At 37.5% G+C, this 15773-nt stretch overlaps 1 protein-coding gene across 5 annotated transcripts in view; it reads left to right on the forward strand.

Annotated features, from left to right (window-relative positions):
* The window catches only part of ATG10 (autophagy related 10), a 267080-nt gene that overhangs the window by 195821 nt on the left and 55486 nt on the right, over window positions 1-15773 (forward strand). The window lies entirely within an intron of this gene.

A 15773-nucleotide genomic window follows, 5' to 3' on the forward strand; every position in this document is an offset into this window, starting at 1 on the left:
CACCCAGCATTGGTAGTGTACTTATCATATAGTGAGGGCTCAATAAAAATGTATTAAGTAAATGAGAATAGTAAATAGGTTGGCATATTCACTAAGAAGTACATGATTTAGCTTGTGTCGCCTACAATGCTTCAGAGTTTTGCTCATAGGTACATTTGCAAAAAAATTCACTTTTGATTAATAATAGGTTTGCAATAGCGATCTGAAAAAAGTAGAGAAAATACATCTGCAAAAGTAGATATAAAAAGTAGATTTGCAAAACTAGGGAAAAATAGATCTGTCAATCATTAAGTCATTATTACTGCCTTGCTAAAATCAGCAGTTAATTATTTTAGAAATTTAAAAATACTCATCACCTTGCAACCAATCATGGTTTCCTTAAAAATAATTTTTACTTATATCAAAAATCTTATCTTTTCCCAGCCTCTGTTAAGCTTAATCAAAGCTTCCTTTAAAAATGATTTTATCAGCCATTAGAATTTTTATGCCCTCTTACGTGTTTGATCATAATAATGACAGTTTACCTCCCAATCAACATAAGAATCCTTAGCATCTTGTAAGTAGTTCTTTGACAGTGACTGCAAATGACCGTTTTCTAGGTTCTAATTAAGGACAAAACTAGGTTTAAGTACATGCATATTTCACACAGCCCCTCAAGTTAATCCTTTCCTTTCCCTTCCCACCATTGCCCTCTTAGATCAAGTCCTCTAGCCTTACCTGGAACAGTTAGTAAGGCTTCACAACTCTGGTCTTCTGCTCCTTCCTCCCTGCACCTATCATCAGTCACATCCTCCTAAACATGGTGTGCATATCTTGCCTATGCACCAACCTGCAGTAGCTGTCCAAAGGCCAATGGCATGTGGTCTAAATGCCTCACCTGGGCTCCAGTGGTTGCCACTCCCTGGCTCCAGCCTGCCCTTTCAAGCTTATCTTGTACTCTGCTGTACACAGTCTCAGCTCCTGCCAAACATGGCTGTTCATTTCCCAGAAGCTATCCTGTGTAGTTTGTTCTTGGAATTCTTTCCAGACTTGTCTTCCCTGTTGCCTTTGTTCTGTCTTTATATTTCCTTTTTTTCTCTCATGTTCCTTTCTTGAAACCACTTCAGCTCACAGAAATGGCCCCCTCTGAAACCAGTTCTGTAGACCAGGTACGGGTGGTTGCACTGAAGAAGAAGAATGAGACATATAAGCAAATCCATCGTTAAGATTTTTGGCAAGCACATTTTATTTTATGCAAAGCGTTTAGCCTTTAAGCATCAAGGTGAGTGCTAAGAGTTTCAACTTCCAGTGTCTTGCCAGGGACCACAGGTTGTCTAAAAATGTAGACTGTAGTGTCAGAACCACAGGACCCAGAAAATGTTTGGTTGTAAGAGTCAAGGAAGATGGCAAATGTTAGAGGCAGAAGATGGATGCCAAAGACATCCAAAAGTACATCCGCATTTAACTTTAGTGCCTTTTTTCTCTGCTTCTTTTCATTTACATTTTACATTATGTTCTTGAGCCCATTTCTTATGCTTTCCCTTTTCTGTCACTACCAGTCCTGTTATTAATCTCAGTGCAAGCCTATAGCACAATTCCTGGTGATCTATGTCATTTTGGGTTTTAATTCTATGTGTCTCTGTTCTGACTTGACATATGAACAAGACTTTGTACTCAACTGTATTTTCTTAGTTTCCTAATATGATGTTGCCAATAGATTTCTATTGATAGAACTTCTAAGTTGCTAAACCAACGAAATGAACCAATCTGTACATTGATTGTTTTTAAAGGAATTGACTAATATCTTTTAATTTGTAGATCCTTAAGTGTCATGTGGACAGCCAGTTAGTGGACCATCTTTTCCTACCTGACATAGTATAGTAGTAATGATCAAATCCAATCACAAAAAGCATTATTATTTCTAACACCCAAGTGCAGGGGATCACTTAATGGGACAGATGGTTGATATAACCAAACTACAACACAACTGGAATGGTTAGGTGTTCCTTTGGGATTTGTCTTATGGGAATTGATCTGTGGACAGCTATCCCACTTTTGACAACAAACTTTGTTTAAGCTTGAGAATTGCTCGTCACAGTGCATGTGCGGGCATTAAAGACCTAGCCAGGGAAGCTCACTTGTCGCCATTGCATTACTTGGCATTCAGAAGTCATCATGAATGTCTCCTTCGGCGGTCTCGGCTTTTAATCTTAGATTAGTTAATGGGTTGGCATTTACATGTTCTTCTTTGCCTGAGATCCTTGAGAGAGTGGGTCTTCATTTTTGTAAAACCGCACGTGGAGAAAAAAATAGTGTCCTCAGTTGGGGGAAGGGGAGGTTGTGATACAGCACTAGGGGAGAATGAGCTGATAGACTAGTGGTGGCACCAACCGTAGAAAGCATTTTGCAGATTACCCTGAAGAACCATTAGCTCGCAGACTGAACATGATAATAATATCCTGTCCTTCAGAGCAGCTTAAAAACAAAAGCAGCCTTCGCACAATATAAAATGCATTTCACTTCATCTTCAGGCTTGATTGTGCTCATATAGTTTGTTGCTCTTCATCTTTAGTAATCACACTTCTGTTCTCTCAGCATTTGTCTTGATGATAAGGACCTGTTCATGTCAGACATGAACCCTCTCTTTTGACGACAAGCCACTAATGAATCTCATACATTTGATTATGGTGATTACTTACCTGCTTTTGTCCAACATTATGAATTACCTATTATCTCAACCCTGTAGCCTAATAAAGAACTTCTGAAAGAAAGTTAACAGATGCCTAGGTTGGATCTGCCCAAAGTGGTATAATGAATGTTACAATAATGATTACTTGCAGGTGTGGGCTCTATGTTTTAGGTAAAGAACTCCTGTGATCTTGGCACAAATTAAAAGTCATAAGATAAGAAAGCATACCTTCAATTTTACTTGAAGATGTGTGTGTTTATGTATGTGGATGTGGAAGTGGTCAGATAGGTAGTTGTTTCTTACTGTCTTCTTGTTTTTAAACTTTATGTTATGGAAAATTATAAACATATACCAAAGTAGAGCTAATAGTATAATACATTTACAAACTAATGGCCAGTGTTACTTTTTTAGTATCTCACCCCATCTGGAATTTTTAGAAGCAAATCTGAAACATCATATCTCATCCATACAAATTTAAGTATGTATCTTTAAAAAACAAGGACTTTATACCAATGTTTATAGCAGCTTTATCCGTAATAGTCCAAATGGAAACAATTCTGATGTCCTTCAGACCATGGAGATTAAATGAAGTGGTACATCCTTGCTAGGGAATACTATTCAGTAATACAAAGGAACCAACTACTGATACGCTGAACAACTTGGATGAGTGTCCAGAGAATTATTCTGAGTACAAAAAGCCAGTCCCAAAAGGTTGCGTAGTATATGATTCCACTTAAAATAACATTTTTGAAATTAGAGAGGTGATTTGTGGTTGTTGGGTGTTAGAGAAGGAGGTGTAGGTAGGAAGGAAGAGAGTGTGGCTATACAAGGCAACATGAGAGGGAACCTTGTAGCAATGGAAATGTCCCGTGTCTGACTGTATCAATGTTACTGTCTTGGTTGTGATATTGTACTGTAGTTTTGCAGGATGTTACCATTGGGGAACTGGTGAAGGGTATGGATAATCTTTTTGTGTTATTTCTTACAATTGCATGTGGAATCTACAGTTATCTCAAAATGAAAAGTTTAATTTTAAAAAGGTAAGGACTCTTAATAAACATAACCACATCTCTGTTATCACAATAAATGGATAATAATTTCTTAAAATCATTAAATAAGGAATTGATGCTTAAATTTCCACAATTTTTTAAAAATTTTTTTAGTTTCTGTGAATCAGGATTCAAATTAGGTTTATATATTAAAATGGTTAGCATCTCTTAAGACTTTTGAAATAAAGATTCTCATTCCTTTCTCTGTTTTTTTCCTCATAAATTTTTGTTGAAGAAACAAGGTTGTTTGTCCTGTAGTATTTATAGTCTGTTTTTTGTTTGTTTTTTCCCTAATTGTATCTCTGTGGTAGTGTTTGGTGTATTCCTCCCTGAGCTTTCCATAAACTGGTAGTTAGATCTGGAGGGTTGATCAGATTCAGGTTTGTTTTTGGGGGCAAGAATACTTCATAGGTGATTCTGGATGCTTCTGCCAAGAGGCAAATAATGTTTGGTTATCGTTCTTTTTTGTGATGTTAGCAGCCATTCATGATTATTGCCTAGATCCATTAACTCATTAGGGGTTGCAAATGGTGATGTTCTAATTCCATCATTCATTATTTATTAGCTGGAGTGCTTTATAACAGCAGTTTCCCTCACTAGTTTAGTTACTTGAGGTATGCTTTGTCTAGAAAATGCAGGATAAATGTTCTAGCTTTTAAGATAATGAGCTGCTTCTCTAGCATTCTAAGGTGACCAAGAAAGTTTTCTTACATATCTTCGTGGACTCATGGATATAAATGTTTTATGCATTTCAATTCATTATAGTGATTATCTTTATTGTTGCTTGATTGTTGCAACAATGTGGATGGAACTAGAGGGTATTATGCTAAGTGAAATAAGCCAGTCAGAGAAAGACAAATACCATATGATTTCACTCATATGTGGAATTTAAGAAACAAAATAGATGAAAATAGGGGAAGGGAGGGAAAAATAAAATAAAATGAAAACAGAGAGGGAGGCAAACCATAAGAGACTCTTAACTCCAGGAAACAAACTGAGAGTTGCTGGAGGGAAGGGCTGGGGGAATGGGGTAATTGGGTGATGGACATCAAGGAGGGCACTTGATATAATGCTCACTGGGTGTTATATGCAACTGATGAATCACTGAACTCTACCCCTGAAACTAATAATACACAATAATATAGTGTATTATTATCTAAATTGAATTTAAATTAAAAAAATTTTTTTAAAGTCTCTAAGTTGGTTCCTGAGTTAATTTTGATACAACCCAAGTAGCTCTGATGGCTTCTTACTTTTTGGTTTGACGAATTGTTGCACATTCACATTGTGCAGTCCATGCCCAGACTTACCACTCCATTTTCCAAGGAGGCTTGCTTTGTTTTGGAGCCTTTATCAAGGTGCTGGAACCAGACAGAGTGAGCACCACCGCTTTCTAGCTGTATGAACTTGGGCAAATTTCAAAAACTCTGTGTGTCTTATTTTTCCATATAAGGTAATGGCAGCGTCTACAGAGAGTTGGTGGGAAGACTAAAAAAGAGGGTTGCATACAAAGCTCAACCTGTGTCATATCTCCCTGCAAATATTTTCTAACACCTGGACTGTGCACTTTAAATTTGGAAACTGAGACTTTTGAGGTACTTTGTTTTCTGATTCCACATGTCTGGGGAAGGCTGTCCAAGTACAGGTAAATGAATGGGATTGGGTGGATAAAGTTGGAAGGAAACTCATTATAGTTCCTCATGTGATCCCACCCAAGTAGCATGAGAGAACTGGATTAAATATTTGCTGGGAGTAGAGTTAAGAGGAACCTGTGCAATATATATTTTACATATCCCAAATACCATTAATTTCATTTTGAAGACTTCATCATCTCTAAAACATGCAAAAATATGGTAATTAATTTCAGTGAGTTTTCATTATATTTCCATCATAAATCTCTCAAGGTAAAAAAAACCAAAAAAACAAAACTCAAACACAACAAAAAACAAAACTCCTTAGGTACCTTTTGTTGAATAGATTGCTTTGACTCTCAGTGATGCAGGAAGTCACTGGTTAAGGAGTCTTAAATAATGAAGCTGATATGTTGCCTGGTGATTTATAATGATGGCTGATAAACTGATGATTTAATTGTGCTTCCTCTAGTAATAATCTTAAGTGCTGAAGTGAAGTTCCAGTGATTGGCTTTCTTCTGAACTCAGTCTCCCTGGAGTCTTTAGGCATCTCTTTTACACAACATCCGATAACTGACTTTTAACTGTTCCTATTTTAAATAATACAAATCAATTAAAACACACAGCTGTTTAACAAAACTTCTCAGTGTTGGTATAGGTCTCGGTGGGTATTTCCTGATGGCTCATAATGACATCAATTTAGTGCACCTGGTAGGATCTGTGTGAACTGGAAGTGGCTTAATTCTTAAATGACAAGAAAATTAAGAAGCCTTTTATGGATTGCTGCCGCTGCTTTAGAATCCCTGCCAGCACCACTGAAGACGCTTTCCTAGTGGAGTTTGATTTAAATGGGACTACAGACATCATGTAATTGTTTTCTCAGTAATTTGCCATTGGATCTGGGTTTCTAGGTATTCATTCTGGACATTAATAAGTCACTTTAGTGGGTAGTTTATAGTGCCATAATCTACTTTGCAGACTTTTTGTAGAAACTTTCTAATGTTTTTACCAGTGCTCGATGGTTCTACCACCCTCTACTATCTTAGAAGAGTGAAATATGCTTTCATCACCATATCTCATTTTCTTTAGTGTTTTCGGGTAATGATGACAGTGCTATTTTTCTCTGTCTCTGTTAGTAATTATTTCTAGATTGTCAGTCTGCACATGCATTGTGACTTTTAATATTTATTGAATGCTGATGCTGTGAGTACTTCACTTTCCATATTCTTTTTTTTTTTTTTTTTTTTAATCAGTTCAGAAAAACCTGTCACTCACACTCCATTGTGCCTTTCTTGTTTTGGGGGTAAAAAAACCCCACATTTTTCTTAAGTTTTGCTTGTTCCTCAGATTTTCTTTATTTTTTTTTTTAAAGATTTTATTTATTTTTCAACAGAGAGAGAGACAGCGAGAGAGGGAACATAAGAGGGAGAGGGAGAAGCAGGCTCCCCGATGAGCAGGGAGCCCGATGTGGGACTCGATCCCAGGACCCTGGGATCATGACCAGAGCCAAAGGCAGACGCTTAATGACTGAGCCACCCAGGCACCCTCAGATTTTCTTTAGATTAAGAAGGATATGAAACTTTGTTCTCGTTATCTTCAACGAAATAATTTCTTTCAAAATTTTCTTCGATTTTACGCCCTGGAATGTTTTTGGAAAGCCTTAACTTTATCCTAAGTGCTCTTTAGGCATTGGTATGATATTACTTTCTCATCCCCCTTTTACTTTCTAAAGTTTTCTGGCCACTAGCCACTAATTAAGTGTTCAAATTAATCTAAGTAGAAGTGGGGGCTGATTTATTATGTAAGATCCTTGTCTTATTAACTTCTAAGATATTTGGTTTTATTCCATTTTACTGAGTGTTCAAGATAAATAAACAAGGAATGTATTTCTTATAAATAATCAGTTTATACCAGTATATTTGAGTTTCACTTCTCTAAATTGAAATTTATTTCACTAGGTAATAAAAACAAGAAACTGGCTAATGTACTTTGTTATATGTATATCTGGTTGAGCATAGGGTTGCTTAGCTTTTTACCATCACAGTTGCTCTTTTGACTCAGCACGTGCCCTGAATTTATAGAAGGGCTTTCTTTAAAGAATTTCCCAGCATTTCACTGATCCTTGAAATTTCTATTTCTAAAAAAAGGAGCAGCTTATAAGTGTAAGAATAAAATACCATTTAAAATATTTATAATTAATTTTAATATGACTCATTTTAGCACATTTCATTTTGATAATTACCTACCATCAATTTTTAATTTTTAATAAACATCTTAGTTCCAAAACGTTACATTTGAGGAATATTTATATTCTTGTTTCTGGTTTTTGAGAAAGAGGTTATTGGTGGGTAGGTGGAAAAGCAGCAGCTATAGGCAGGAAAAGAAGCCTGGGGGAGCAGAAAGGCAGGCACAGGGCCCGGAGGGCATGGAAGGTAGAGTCTGCAGACACACTTATCCCTATGGGCTTTGAGTCCCCTGTAAGGGTATAAGCTTCCTAAGAAAGATGCTATTCGGTTTATCTTATTTTTGTCACAATGGTGGCTGGACATACATTTTCTACCATGCAATTATTGCACTTTTTTTTTTCATTCCACTTCCTACCCCCTTCAGCTTTTTTTTTTTTTAACCTGTTGTTTTCCAGATTCTTTTCCATGTGAGCCATTACATTCCACATATTTTATTTACAGTTTATATTTTGTAGGTTAAAATTTGGCCAATAAGTAGGGATAATACCAAAGTATATAAAATATGTGTGCAAGTCATTACAATTATTGTATTGCATGCTGATATTTTTTTCACTATATTAATTTATTTCTATTTCTCTCTGTCCAATCTGAATTTCAGAAATATTTCAAGTGGTGTAGACATACAGTCCAATATAAGAGTAACGTATATACTATAACCATCAAAGCAAGTGAATGAGAACTAAGTGGTGGAGGGGAAGAAAGACAGTTGTAGCAGAACAATCTAAGCTAAGGGTCGATTCTGAGTTTTCTTGAACAACAAGTAACAAAAAGGGAAAGCCAATTAAATCCATTGCTTTTATTCTGTTATGGAAGAAAGCAGACAACTTTATCAAGAGAAACAAACTTTTCTTGTGTTAAATTTTAGGAAGATAATTTTACAAATATGAAAAGCTGGTCTCCTTTTTTGATACCACTTAAACCAACTTTAGGAGATGGGTATGGAGTGATGTCCAGTTGTAGTTGTATGAGAGTTATATTAGTATATATTGTGTGTTTAGGTTTATACAGCAGAGGCCTTTATTAGCAGCTTCCTGTTCAGAATCAGCCTGCAGATGTATGTTGAGTGCTTGGAAATTTTTTTGAATTTGAATGCCTTTGAACTGGCAATGTCCCCTGTAGTTAATCATGGTCACTTACCTTTATTGCCTCATACCTGGTCTATACTTACTTACTTTGCCTACCTGTCTTCTAAAGGCATTTGTGTTTGCCTATTCCTATATATTTTTTTAAAGATTTTATTTATTTATTTGACAGAGAGAGACACAGCAAGAGAGGGAACACAAGCAGGGGGAGTGGGAAAGGGAGAAGCAGGCTTCCCACTGAGCAGGGAGCCCAATGTGGGCCTCATCCCAGGACCCTGGGATCATGACCTGAGCCGAGGGTAGACACTTAAGGACTGAGCCGCCCAGGTGCCCCACCTATTCCTATATTAATACAACATACAAAGAAAGAGTTTAGAAATTCTGTATGATTCTGAATTTGTGAATCTTGGTATGTATTTTGGAGTATCCTTCAGATGAAAGTGCTATTGATGAGGGAGCAGAAGGCTGGCTGAAGACAAAGCCTCCCCAACCCCCCACTCCTGGGTGGGACTTGTGTGACATTCTTCCAGGAATCTCTCCTAACTATCTTAATGTTAATGCCTTGCTAGAGGGGAAAAACAACTTTAACTTGACAATGGCAAGGCCTGAGATATTTTGTAGGTATCTTGTAGGTACTCCTTAGCATATGAAAGTTCTCTTGAAACCTCCCTTTTCCTCACCTCCCCCAACCCCATCGAATTTAATCAGCTCTTTCTGCCCACGGGTCCTGTCCCCGTGCTTTAATAAACCACCTACTTGCACCAAAGACGTCTCAAGAATTCTTTCTTAGTGGTTGACTCTGGATTCCACCCCACTGAACCTCACCTATATTCCATAACCGCATCATAATCATCTGGGCTTGCATTTTTTATAATAACTGTTTTTTTCTGATTAACAAAAGAAATACATACTGTTAATTTTTAGCAAAATATAGAGTAGCAAGAAGAAAATAAAAATTACTCATAATCTCAAACATTCAATGATACCATTGTTAACCTTTCAGGGCATAACTTTCTAAAAATATATTTATTTATATAACTATACATACATGTGTAATACATATATTCACATATATGTATGTATTACATATAAATATACACAAATACAAATGAGATTATACTATGCACCTGGTTTTTGAAATTTACATCACAGACATCTTTTCATGTCAATATTTAAATACATCTAAATTTTCCTTTTAATAAGTGCATAGAATTTCATTCTAAGGCCATGCCATAATTGTTTTAACCAATTTTATACTTTGAACATTGAGTTCTTTTCTAATTGTTTGTGTTCTAAACAATTCCTAAGTGAACATCCTTGTATGTATAATTTGTGTAGTTGTCAGATTATCTCTTTGGACTAAATTCTTAGAAGTGAAATTGGTGAGTCAATAAGTACTGACTTTTAAAAGATTTTGTTAAGTATTTCCATGTCAATATCAGAAAAGGTGTGCTAATTCTTACTACCAGTAGGATGTTAGAGAACCTATTTCCCTAAGTGTTCGCTGACACTGGTCATAATTGTTCTTAATGTGCTACAATCTGATGTCAACCAGGCTTTGGATTGGAGCCAGGTAGTTGAACACTGAAGTTACTGATGAATAGCTGAAATGTAGGTTTTTCTTGCAGTTCACTGGGACATACATTTTAGACACTAAGGAAGTTGACATATGGTCGTAATTAAAGGGTCTGATTTCCATTCTTGCCAACACTGAGCATTGTTTCTATTGTCCAGAGGCAGCTCAGCAGGGCTGAGACTTTTTTTTTTTTCTTTGTAAGCCTTATTAGATTTGCCCAAATGACTGAGCAGAATACTTGGAAGCCTGTAAATCCTGCTCCTTTAAGTATGAAAGAATTATCAGTCATCCACCTTGCCCAGATAACAAGACTTGTATGGAATAGTTGACTGAGTAAAACTGTACCTGAAGGGGCTTGCCAGATGACCTATTAATACATTCCCCTGCAAACAATTAAGAGTTAGCATTTTGATTACTTTCAAAGTATTATCCATGTGGGTCCCAAAGAACATCTTCCCAAACTGGCAACTTTGGTTTTGGCACAGGCTTAAACACTTCCGCCTGGTAGTAATTAGCTGCTAGATTAATGTATCCTTTAAGTAGAATGAGGTCATCACCATATAAACGGGTGCTTGTCTTTCTGTTTACTGCCACAGCACATCAAGTCCTCACTTCTTCTGTAAGCATATGAAAGTGGAAATAAATTTATGTATGGGGCATGAATGCAAGTCTTTTAAGGTTAGAATTTATTGTGCCTAAGGATTATTCTAGTAACAATAGCTAACATTTAGGGGGCATATCTCAAGTGCCAAGCATTCTTCTGAATACACATATTATTTTGCTTAATCTTCTGAACACCCCTGTTAGGTTGAATCTGTTCTCCAAATTTTAGAGAAGGAGAAACTGAGGCACAAAGGCATCAGACAACCTACTAAAGGTCACACATCTACTAAGTTGCAGAACCAGAATTTAAACTAGTGAGCTTGAGAGCGCCTGTCTTAATCAGTATGTCTTAGTCCCTCCCACAATGCTAATCTTGTTCTCAAATGTTGTCATGTTAATAAAGATATATTAAAGTAGATCTGACCCCTTTCTGGGTCATGGACCTCTTTGAGAATTTGATGAAAACTCTGGAAACTTTTCCTAGGCATATAGTATTTTGCAACCCTAATCAGGAGAACCCTCAACAGGACATCCAAATCCTTGGAATTTATAGTGGCCATTGTGGATTAGAACTCAACATTCATCCTACCCTCCCTCTCTTGTGCTCTTCCTGTACTGCAGACACTGGAAAGCTAAAACGTAATTCTCCATCTCTCTCTTGGAGAGGGGTCTGAATTTGCTTTAGGGTCATCACATCGAATACATGTGTGCGGGATTTGGGATGCAGAAGTGTTGGAGGCTGCACTTTGTTGGAAGCACTGCAGGTCATGGAGGTTCTATGTATGGCTCCAGTGTTCAGTCACTAGCTTTGGGTGTGTCAAAAGGCAGAGGATGGGGCGGTCGTCGTTCTGCTGGTGTGAATTGCAGCAGGTGTGGTGTGGCCATGGTGGTGGCCACAGTAGAGACAGGTTTCTGATCATAGGACTGGGGCTGTGATTCTAGAATGGCAGATTCTTGATCTTGAAAAGAAGCAGTAGGTCTCATGGTGTCCAGTTCTCCAGTAAGAGCTTAGAAGTTGTTCTTGGAAAATCATTTCGAATTTGTTTATTCAGCCCTCCTAATGAGGGGTTCAACTAGTCAGAGTTGATTCTGTTTTTTGGCAACTGAACCTTGACTGCTACAGTAATACATAGCTAGACCCGAGGATAGTTTTTTCAACAGGTTGGGAATTTGGCTCTGAAGTCAGAAACACTTGGGTTCTTATTCAAGTTCTACTTATTAACATTGTGACCAAGGACAAATATACTTGACTTTTTCCCTTCCTCGTTCTCAAAATGGAAAATTATTCTATATGGGAACTATTATAAGAACTACCTCATTGGGTTGTTGTGAGAATTACGTGAGCTAATGCATGAGTAATTATTATCATTAATCCATTAATATTGTGAAAAAGAAACACAGTGGACATAATTTCTGTTTCATATAAAATATAGCACTGCAGTGGTCAAAAGAATAATTGTTGAGCCTCAAGTTTCCTACAGCAGTATATTCACAGGCACAAACTGATAGTTTATTGAGGAGGGAGCTGGTCTAGAGCACTTAGGGATTGTATTTACTTAGTCAACTAAATAGTTTTGTAGTTTCTCATTCAAAATAGCATTCAAAGAGTTCTGGTAGTGAATCTCCTTTCTTAGGAGAGACCTTTAGCTATTTCAGTGTGCTGTATTTTACATGATAGGATTGGCAAATCATGGGAGTAATGTCCCAAGGCTGCAAGAACAGAAGTAGCCCATCTGGGCCTGTGAGAATCCATCTCCACAGTGCTTCTCCCTGAGCCATGCCATGAGCAGTTTCATTCTACAATCTGTAGTTGTTATTGGGCCTGTGGCTAAACCTACAACATCCTATTGAGACATAGATGTATCTTAGCATACCCTACAATACATCTAGAATTGAATACTACAGATACTGTAGTCAATTTTTTAAATCACTTGCTGGTAGAAGGAGTTGAATTGAATACATGTCTAAGTAGCTTCCTCTAATCAATATGACCCTTTCTGTCAGGCTTGCTCCCTACCCACACTTTTACCCCCAGCCTTATTCAAATAGTCATTAATAACCAACAATGCAAGGGCCTGTCCCTCAAACCCTCACATGGCAGTAAGGCAGGTTTTTCAAACTTAGTTTTGTTATTGTGCAACCAGTGGGAGCTCCATTAAAGGGCATGGAGCAGTAGACAGCTTAGATCACGGAAGGTTGCTTATATAAGCCATTTGGAAAGTTCCTAAAGCCTTCTTCCCCCCACCTTGATTTGCAGGTGGTCACACATTCAATTTAATTGCAAACAGCTGATAAAGGAGAAAATACCTTTAAGAGCCCTGTAAAATGGTCACTTTAGATCCTCCAAAGTCCATCTCACACATAGAAAAAAATCAACAAAATGCAATTATTTTCCACATTTTATTTAATTTCTTCACAGGTATGTTTGACATCAGTGTCACCACCAGGGAAGGCTAAAGGACCATTACTGTTGGTCTCTTGAGTATGTTAAGCTAGGCAGCTAACCTTGTGTTGTTCCTTGACAAGGGGAATTTTAGTATTGAGACATGTCAGGTCTATCTTTTGAGAGAGTTGAGTCTGGAATATGTAAGTCTGTATAGTTTCTAGCAGGTTGCCCAGAAAAAAAGCCCTTTTGATCTTAACTGATATCAGTGTGGCCAGGCCTACGTTTGCATCTGCTATTTTATGGAGTGATTGAATAAAAAGGGTTCTTCGATTCCATAGCCTTCGATGTTACAGAGTTCCTTCTGTCCAACAAGTTGGTTCTAACAACTAATGATATGACTCAGAAGGGAGATGATCAGGGTGTTGAATTTACCTGTCCATCCTGACACTTAAAAGGCACAGACTTTTGGCCCTCTGGGTATGTTCTGGAGTTCCCTTAGAATAATAATAGTAAGGGGCGCCTGGGTGGCTCAGTCGTTGAGCGCCTGCCTTCGGCTCAGGTCATGATTCCGGGGTCCTGGGATCCAGCCCCGCATCGGGCTCCCTGCTTGGCAGGAGGCCCGCTTCTCCCTCTCCCACTCCCCCTGCTTGTGTTCCCTCTCTAGCTGTCTCTCTCTCTCTGTCAAATAAATAAATAAAATCTTAAAAACAAACAAAAAAAGTAGCCAGTTAACTTTGGGAAGGAAGGATCTTAAGTTTCCATAGCTGCCAGTAGTGTCTCCTTTTTTCTTTAAGCTCACTCAGCTCATTTGTACCTTAGATATGAAGGCCAATCTGCAGACACACCAAGGTAGCTCAGGGAAATCACCCAGGACGCTCTTTTTTCTTTGCTTGTGCAAAGTGTGCTTTTACTCTTGTCTCATTCCTGCCTGGTTTCAAGTACTTTATTGTCTAACTCTAGTGTTGACACTCTCTGGTCCCATGACCTTGGTATTTGAGAGTGATCTTCCTCATGCACAAACCTCAGCTCTCTCTTGCCAACATTGGCTTGGGTCTTAGTTCCCTATGTTACTTGAAGAAAATTTCTCATGTCTTCTTCTGGCCCACAAACAACAAATGTGGCAGGATCTTCCTAACCACCCCAAACTCTTTGCAGCCAGGACTGGATGGAGACTAAAGCAATCTGAAATTCAGCATAACCAACCAGTCTTTCTGAGATGGGAGGTTTTCCAAACCAGTTTATCTAAAGACAGTGGTGATTTTCCAGGTGATGGTTTGGAAATTTTAAGGGCCCCTTATTTTATGTCTATCTCTCTGTGGCTGTAGATAAAATGATTTTTGCACCCATACCAAGTTCACATTCAGGGGCTCAAGTGACTGACCTCAGCGGAGTCTGAGTGCCCTGAATACTCTTGCCAAGGGCTGGTGTTTAGCAGGCAGTGAAGTCTGTTTTCTGATCTATGAGTGTTGTGTCCAAGTCCTGATTACTGTGTGATGTTACATGCCCTGTCCATGGAGAAGAGAAGCCCTTATTTTTTAGAGTGAAAATATGAGTGAAAAATGAGGGAGGGACTGGGCCTAGGGAAGGTTGATTAAGGGGATTCAGCTAGTAATGCAGTGTATTTCCCTTGGGGTTTTCATTTAATTCACCTGCCCGATTCTAGATTTTATTCATAGACATTCTAAGTAATATTAGACCATATATAGGTGAGCAAAATAAACCAGATTTGCATTTAATAACCAAAATAGAAGGCTAGGATAAAGGATGCACATTTTCTACATGTTTTCTGTAGTTTTGACCTCAATGTTAAACTCACTTTCAAAAGCAGAGATTCCACAACCTGAATCCGTGGTCTGAGAGGTTATTGCTCTCATTTTGCAGTATTCTAAGGACAGGCAGCTATTGTATTTTAATTGAAAACAAAATCCCAGAAGGGAAGAGTACTAGAATAGGTTCTTGGGATTTGGGGACTTGCTTGAAACTTTATTTAATTGCTGTTTTGCATGACTTTTCACATTGACTGTTCTGAAGACTGAACATCCTAATTTTGTTAGTGCAAGTGTTACTTAATATGATGATTTACCTTTAAGGAGTGTGATGTGCCTTAAACATTTTCAGGTACATACATGGATACATTATATAGCTCATTTCCCCTACTTTTTCCTGCAGATGTTTCAGTTAAAACCAGGCAGGTTCCTTTGATCATTTATCTCAGCTGAGGGGGGGTGGATTCAAATCTAAATGCTAATACTGATTTTTTTTGTTAATTTAAAAAAATTTTTTCACCATTTTTAAAATTTAAATTCAATTAATTAACATATAATGTATTCATAGTTTCAGAGGTAGAGGCCAGTGATTCATCGGTCTTATATAATTTGATTTATTTTTTAGAAGTCAATTTCAGAAAAAAAATTGATTTTTTTAAAAAGAGAATTTAGTAAAAATTTTGAAATTTTGGGTGGGAGTGATGGATTGTTTCTATTATCATGAAAAGAAAACAAGGTAAAAAATCTCCAAGTCAAACAAAAACAG

This window comes from Mirounga leonina, unplaced genomic scaffold, assembly GCF_011800145.1.
Source record: "Mirounga leonina isolate KUSES-001 unplaced genomic scaffold, KU_Mleo_1.0 Mir_168, whole genome shotgun sequence".
Lineage (NCBI taxonomy): Eukaryota > Metazoa > Chordata > Mammalia > Carnivora > Phocidae > Mirounga > Mirounga leonina.